Here is a 7,179-nt window from a genome sequence, read left to right on the forward strand (position 1 = left end):
CAGTCCTTACCAAAGGCTGACACCAACCTCACCAGTTAATCCAGATTAATAGGAGGAGGCCGGTGATCCCTCAGGCTAGGAGACACACCCTGGACCAGTGGCTAACCAGAGAGCAACCCATGTGCCAGATGTTTGTCTTCACATCAGCCACCCCAACCTCACCTGATCCTGCCGCACCCTCTGTGGTCAGCACTAGCCAGACACTAAACTTGTGGGAGCCAGATCACGTTGAGCTGAGCCGTGTGGGGCTGCATATACTGGATGTCCGCTCTGGGCTCTTGGCTTTGCCTGGCACAAGTCACTTCATGTCCTTAGCCACCTGTTCCAGGTCAGTCTCTTCAAGCTGGAAACGGTCACCATACAGCATCCCCTAGCTGTTTCACCAATGGTTGCTATGGCAATTTCAGCAGTTCCCACAATTTGTCATTTTGTGGGAAACCCCTGCCTGCTCTGAGTGGGCCTGGCTTTGCCAGTGGCAGAGCTGCTTCTGAAAGGCAGCTAAGGACTTCCCCACTAACAGTTAGAGCATCCACGAGCACAAACCCAGAGAGACGCTTATTTAGGGGGAACTCCTAATTCAGGAGCATTTCAAAATAATGTTCCTGAACATAAGAAATGCTAGGAAGCCAGAAGACCAAGAAAAAGAGGCTATTCTTAGCCAGGCATTAGGAGCATGCCTGAAAACTTAGAAGATGGGGCAAAAAATCAGGCATTCTTCAGTCTGGGCTAAATGAGACCTTGTCAAAAACAAAACAAGACAAAAACCAAGTAATTATACTATCACTGTTCATAAATAATAAAGTATAAACATAAATTATAAAAATTTACAAGGTATTCACCGACCAGTGCAAAAAAAAACAAAAACAAAAAAAAAAACAAAACAAAACAAAAAAAACCTTCATAATACCTGGAATTTCAGATTTCAGTATGCAATAGTTAGAAGATACAGTATAATACACACACACATATATAATATATATTATTTATATACATAAATGTTTATATGTATATAATAGCCTTATGTTTCTGGAAGGGGTGTGGTAGATGTAGAGAATCCTTGTAGAGAGTTCTGTGCATTCTGGTAGGTGCTTTGCATGTAGCTAACTGGTCACACTGGCTAGTAATCAGGTAGGGTCATACTGCACTTTCCTTGGCTGAACATGCTGTACAGCTTTCTCATGCTGTACAGGTGATGCCTAGCTATGGTCCCACCACAGGGCATAGGCACCTGTTCACGGATGTATTAAGACATCCAACATGAGATACATAGAACAGTAAGGTTCTGTGATGTCCTGGGAGATGTTCTTTAGTAGAAGTAAACTCAGAGATGGTAAGGACAGAGAGGGAAGCCATGTTATAGAAGGAGTTGGGGGTTGAACAAGACCCAAGGAGAGACCAAGAAGACCCAGGTTTCCTGGCCAGGGGCTGGAGGCTTAGTGCCATAATCAGAGGCAGGGCTGGGGGATGCAGTGGGGGTATTTTTATCATTCACAGTTGACAATGATGTAGGACCCTGAGCACCTGGCCCATTGTCTCCACAGCCCTACACTCAGACCCAGTCCCTCCCACACCAAGTCCTTTGGCTATAGTTCTGCATCAAAGACCTGGAAGAAGCAAAGACCAGGGACTCTAGATCTGCTCAGGCCAGGTACACAGCTGGCCAAGGTTTCTGCAGTGCACACAAGCCCTTCAGAGAATGCTGGACTCTCCATATTCTTTGCGAACAGAGTATGTACACGCTCTGAGAAGCTTTTCACCTTGGTTGTCATCCTATCCCCATGCCAGACTTCCCTGGTCAGATGGTGGGAGGTTGCAGGCCTTCCCCATCTCCAAGACAAAGGATAGTCTACTTCAAGGACAATGGGATGGATACACCCAGAACACAAGGCCCCCACCCAGTGGAGATTGACTGGTGATGATTTCCGGTAGCAGGTCCCAACAAGCCAAGGCTGGCTTTGAGAAATGAAGGAAAAATGTTCCCAGCAGTTCTTGGCAGCCTATGAGAGCTGCACAGCCTCTGCTCTAACCTCTTACCTCCTGAGTGCAGCCCAGCCCTATGTAGGGCTACTGGAACTACCTGCATTCTAAGAAGAATGTCACAGCCAGTCCCTCTGGCCTCCCCTGAATGTTAAGTAGTGTCCACAATGCTTGCTCAACCCCAAATGGGTCAGAAGCATAGTTGTGGGGATGAGGGACTATGACTCTGCCAGCTCCCCCTAGCCCTTGTGCTGGTTAGTTTTTGTCAATTTGATACAACTGAGGATCATCTAAAAAGAGGGAAACTCAATTGAGTGTTGCCTTAGCTTCCCTAGATGATGACAGTGACCTGTAAGCCAAACAAACCCTTTCTCCTTATGTTGATTTTGGTCACCACAGCGATAGAAAACAAACTAGGACATCCTGTCATCTCCTCTCGTTCAGTTTTCAGCATCAATCTTGACCAAATGAGCTTGGTCTGGACAACAGGGCCAGGCCTGGCTATCTGCCCTCTGATCTCCCTACTGCAGAGGCATCCTGGTGATAGAGGTGCATGGAAGGAGATAGAAGACAAGTTCTTTTGCCTTTCTAGGTTGGGCAACATCCACCAGGCCAACCACAGGGAGTTACTGAAGGCAGACCTCAGTCACCTTCCAGTACACCACATTCGCCCACACATGAAGCAGCTGGAGGGCACCTGGCTAGGACCTGGGAGCGAGATCAAGGTGGGATCCACCCAGGGTCAGAGGCCTCTACATCCTCTAGAGGCTAAATGAGAGGATGGGTGGAGGGAGCCAAGCAGGAGAAACAAGCTCCTCAGAGTTGCTCTGCCCAGTTACTCAGACAAGGAAACACAGGAAACATGGAACGTTCTCACTGGGGCCCAAAGCAATGGGCAGGGACGATCTCAGAACACCACCTCCCCATCTCTGGGAAGCTACTGGTGCCTCTGAGGGCTGCTGGTTGCATGGAAAGAAGTCAGGTGTGAAGTAGTGAGAAAGCCAATTGGCAAGTGCTAAGTTGGGGCAACTTTGCATGCCCACCAGGTACTTTTGTCTCACTTCTGTGTATTTTTCTTCGGGAAGCTACCAGACCACTGGCCCACTCATTGGCACCTGGGGGACTGAAGACACATGGTGTTGTAGAAGCCCACCCTAAAACACCAGGCCACTACCATAAAAAGTGAAAGCACTAGTCAGTTCCTGTGCTTCTGAAAAAGGCCCAACACAGTCGTCAGATTCTCCCCTGTCCCCCTGTGTTCCTGTGCTGCACCTCATGGAGGCCCTCCTGCTTGCATACAAGTTGAGACAGTCTTTTCCATGTTGTCTGTTCTTAAATTAACACAGTAAAAATGCTACAGTGTAAAAACTGAAAGGCTCACGTGGAGGACACAGACCTTAACAACTCCTCTGTCCCATCACCGCCCCCCAGCCAGGGTCCATCCGAGGCCTGGCTTCCAGTGATTGCCTATCCCTTGCTCTCTTTACAACGTGGTGCTTTTTCTGCTAAAGACTGACTTCCCAGCTGTGCAGGATGCAGATCTGCTTCTTACACAACAGCCCCACCCACACCCATGGGGCGGATATGGTTATGTCACTGCTGTCACTGGAATCCAAATTCACTGTTTAGGCATCATTATGACTAGGTCATGGTTATTAGACCCACCCCTTGTTGGTGATTTGGTGAGACATTGACTCCTGGCTTGCAGAGATGTTCATTTCTGGCAATTACATTCCCTTGCCACACTGCTGGACTTTTGGCTACACCAGAATCCTTACAAGTGACTATTAACAGGTAAGGAGGAGAGGACAAAACTCCAGGGCTGGATGTAAACGAATGAAGATGATTGTGGTTAACAACCGGCTGCCCTCAACTGAAATAATGTCTGTGCTAAACTCAGTAAGAAGGGATGCAAGCAGAATCATTCAGAGACCTGAGGAAGGCAAGGCCCATGTGATATAGTTGTTATGACAGAAACCCTGAAGGGCCACTCCTGGAGGAAAATACCCCACCCACCAGCAAAGGGGGATGATTTGAACATGTATCCCGGCCAGTACAGTGTAGAAATCTCTTGGCATTTAAAATCCTTCTACCTCCATGGCCCAGAACCCACCGAACCCTGAAAAGAGCATAAAACCAATCACAGTTTGGTAGCCCAGCTGTGGATCTCACAAAAAATAAAAAATAAAAAAATCCCTCCCAGGCACAAAAGACTCCCACAGATAGAACAATATTGAGAATGTGCTCACAGTCCATAAAGATAAGGCAGGCAGAAAAACAATCTACCAACAGGCCTAACAAACCAAAAAATTAATTCCTTGAGAACTTCAGGTAATAGTGTAGGGAGGTGATGGCTTTGCAGAAGTGTATACCTGTTTAAATTACTACAGTGGAAAAGAAGGAAGTGAACTCCAGACAGTACTATAGAAAGATAGATTTGGAGAGAATGGCTAACTTTTGTAAAGAAGAAATAACGTGAAAGAAATAAAAATCTCAGTGCATATGTTAATGGCAGAATAGATGCAGGCCCATTTACAGCAGTGCCAGGGCTGCTCAGCAACTAGAATGTATAGTCTCCGCTGAGACAGAGACCACAGGTTGGAGCCCAAGGGACCAGAAAGTGGAACTAGGAACAGCAAGTCCAGATTCAAAGCAGTTCTCTGCTGAAAATCATTTTCTTTAGAATGTTGAAGGTAATGATCTCTTATTCCTGGCTTTGATGTTGTTCTAGAAGACAGATACATTGGATTCCTATGTTAACACCCTCCCAAGCCCTCCTGGAAGCATCAGGGTCAGCATCCCCCCACGGCAATGCACTGTGAGGGTGTTCTCACTTGCTCTAACCTTCAGCTTGGGGAGCAATCTCTTCTTTCTGTAACTCCCATGTTGCAGATATTTTGCATTCTAACATAACTCTCATTTCCTTCATCTTCCCTCTCCCAAATTCTACTTTTTTGCTTATATTTTTGCTTATATTTTCTTTCTGTGAACATTTCTTCTTTGAAAAACATTATCTATTATTATTATTGTTGTTGTTGTTGTTGTTATTGATGGGATTAATCATATCTGCAGTTATGAACTAAAATAAGTTCGTTCTCCCATAAATTGCTTTGCCTGGGCACTTTGTCATAGCAAGTGGAAAGGAAACCATGACACTGTGAAGTCTCCTTCTACCACCATCAGTGAAGGCATCTTCCAAGTCTTCCCCAGATGCAGCTCTCTTCCTCCCTCCCATCTCCATTCTCACACTTTCTTTTACCTGTGACTCCTCCATTCACCTTCTCCATCTTTTTATGAAGACCAGCACAAGCTGGCTCTTCAGCAAATCCTCATCTGGGGTTGGCTGGGTCCCCAAACTCACAGAGATACTGTGCACAGGTGTATAGCCAGTATATGGCTACCTTGTGTCATTGATGTCCCCAGCATCACCCCCATCTCCATTTCTTGCTTAATTTGCTCTGTCCTATCTGTAAGATGGGGTCTTTGCTTGTCCCTCTCAGTGCAGAGAAGGCAGCGATCCTTGTATAGCCTCCAGGAAAGATGGAAAAAAAAAAAGAAGCATGAGGAAGGACAACTCAGCCTGCAGCCCATGGTGGAGGCTCACTGTCCTTTTCTGCAAGGGCCACCTCCCACCAACCACACCTGTCATACCAGCCCCACCTGCAGCCTCAGCTGCCACCTCACAGAACCTTGTTTTTCCAGTAGCCCAGTTGTTCCTGGCAGTGACTCCAGGGGGAAGAGGAGCTGGAGCTATGAAAGGAAACCAAGAAGAACCCTCACTTTTTTGGGTTGCCACAGAGGAAAGGCAACATCTTCAGACATTACATTGTGAAACTGGGGAGGGGGCTCTTCTCCCTTCACCTAGAGTTGCACAGTCAGGGTCAGCTCACACTGTGGGGATCTTTCTAAAGAGCTTGCCCAGCAATGGGTTTAACTCTGTGACCACGAGCAGAGGAAATACCCACCTGCAGCCTTCTCTGTCTCCTTTCTCCTTAATCCAGCACCAGAAGGGCTTTTTGTTCAAGCTTCCTTGCTTAGCTTGCAGATATTTTCATGTGATAGCAATGGCCTTTGGGCAGGGAACAACTCACAGCTACTGCCTTCATGGTGACCCAAGACAACTATCCAGCAAGCTCTAGAACTAGCTGCAGTGGAGTGTGAGAACTGTTCATCATAGCAATCCTGTTTATGCCACCCCTTCAGGCAGAATTCAGTTACTAGAATCACTGTGTGTGTGTGTGTGTGTGTGTGTGTGTGTGTGTGTGTGTGTGTGTGTGTGTTGTAAATGTCGTTTATATTTATCAGCCTATAGGGGTGGGTGGGTAATGTATGTATATATGGTATATATGAGATGTGTGTATGTGGTCTCTGTATGGTGTATTGTGGAAGTGTATGTGTAGTACAGAGTATGTGTGTGATGTATATGTACAGTGTATATGTATGTGTAGTACGTTATATGTATGTATAGTATGTTGTTTATGTAGTTTGTGTATGGTCTGTTGCATATGTATTATGTGATCTGTGTAATGCCTGCATATGAGCACAGGTATGCACACATGTAGAGGCTAGAGGAAGTAATCAGGTGTTTTGCTCCATCACTCTCTACCTTACTGTCCTGCTCCATCACTCTCTACCTTACTGTCCTGAGGCTGGATCTCTCACTGAGTCAAAGGCCCTTTGCTTGGCTATGGTTCTAGGGGAATTAGCTGGAGCATCCTGAGGGACACTGCCCAGAGCAACTCAGAGCTTTGAGACACCAGGGTCACTCCTGAAGCAGGTCTAAGAGAAGAGCTAGGCAGTCTTCAGACCAGGAAATTGCTCCTGAGCAAAGGCCAGGGCCAGGAGCACCCAGCTGCTACTACCTAGAGTACCCATTACTCCAACCTAGAGTTAGGAAGGGAACTGTGTGTAAGTGCCCCGCAGAGGAAGGGAGGGTGTTAAGTCAAATGGTAGTGTTGGCTCTCATGACTGGCTGAAGATGGGCAGATAAATGATTCTGCAAGGTGAAGAAGGCTTGGGGCTCTGAGCAGACTGAGTGCAGGAGGCTGAGGCAGAGAAAGTTCCTCACTGGGCTGAGCAGTGGGCAACACTGAAGTTGTAGGAGCCCAGATGAAAGGTATAGTAATCAAGAACACTGGAACTATTGGTGGACGGACTGTTGGTGAAGGCCTTGGTCTAGCAAAACTCACAAATCCATATATG

The sequence above is a fragment of the Mus caroli genome, unplaced genomic scaffold (assembly GCF_978045245.1).
Source record: "Mus caroli unplaced genomic scaffold, Mus_caroli_1 scaffold_17, whole genome shotgun sequence".
In the NCBI taxonomy this organism is placed as follows: domain Eukaryota; kingdom Metazoa; phylum Chordata; class Mammalia; order Rodentia; family Muridae; genus Mus; species Mus caroli.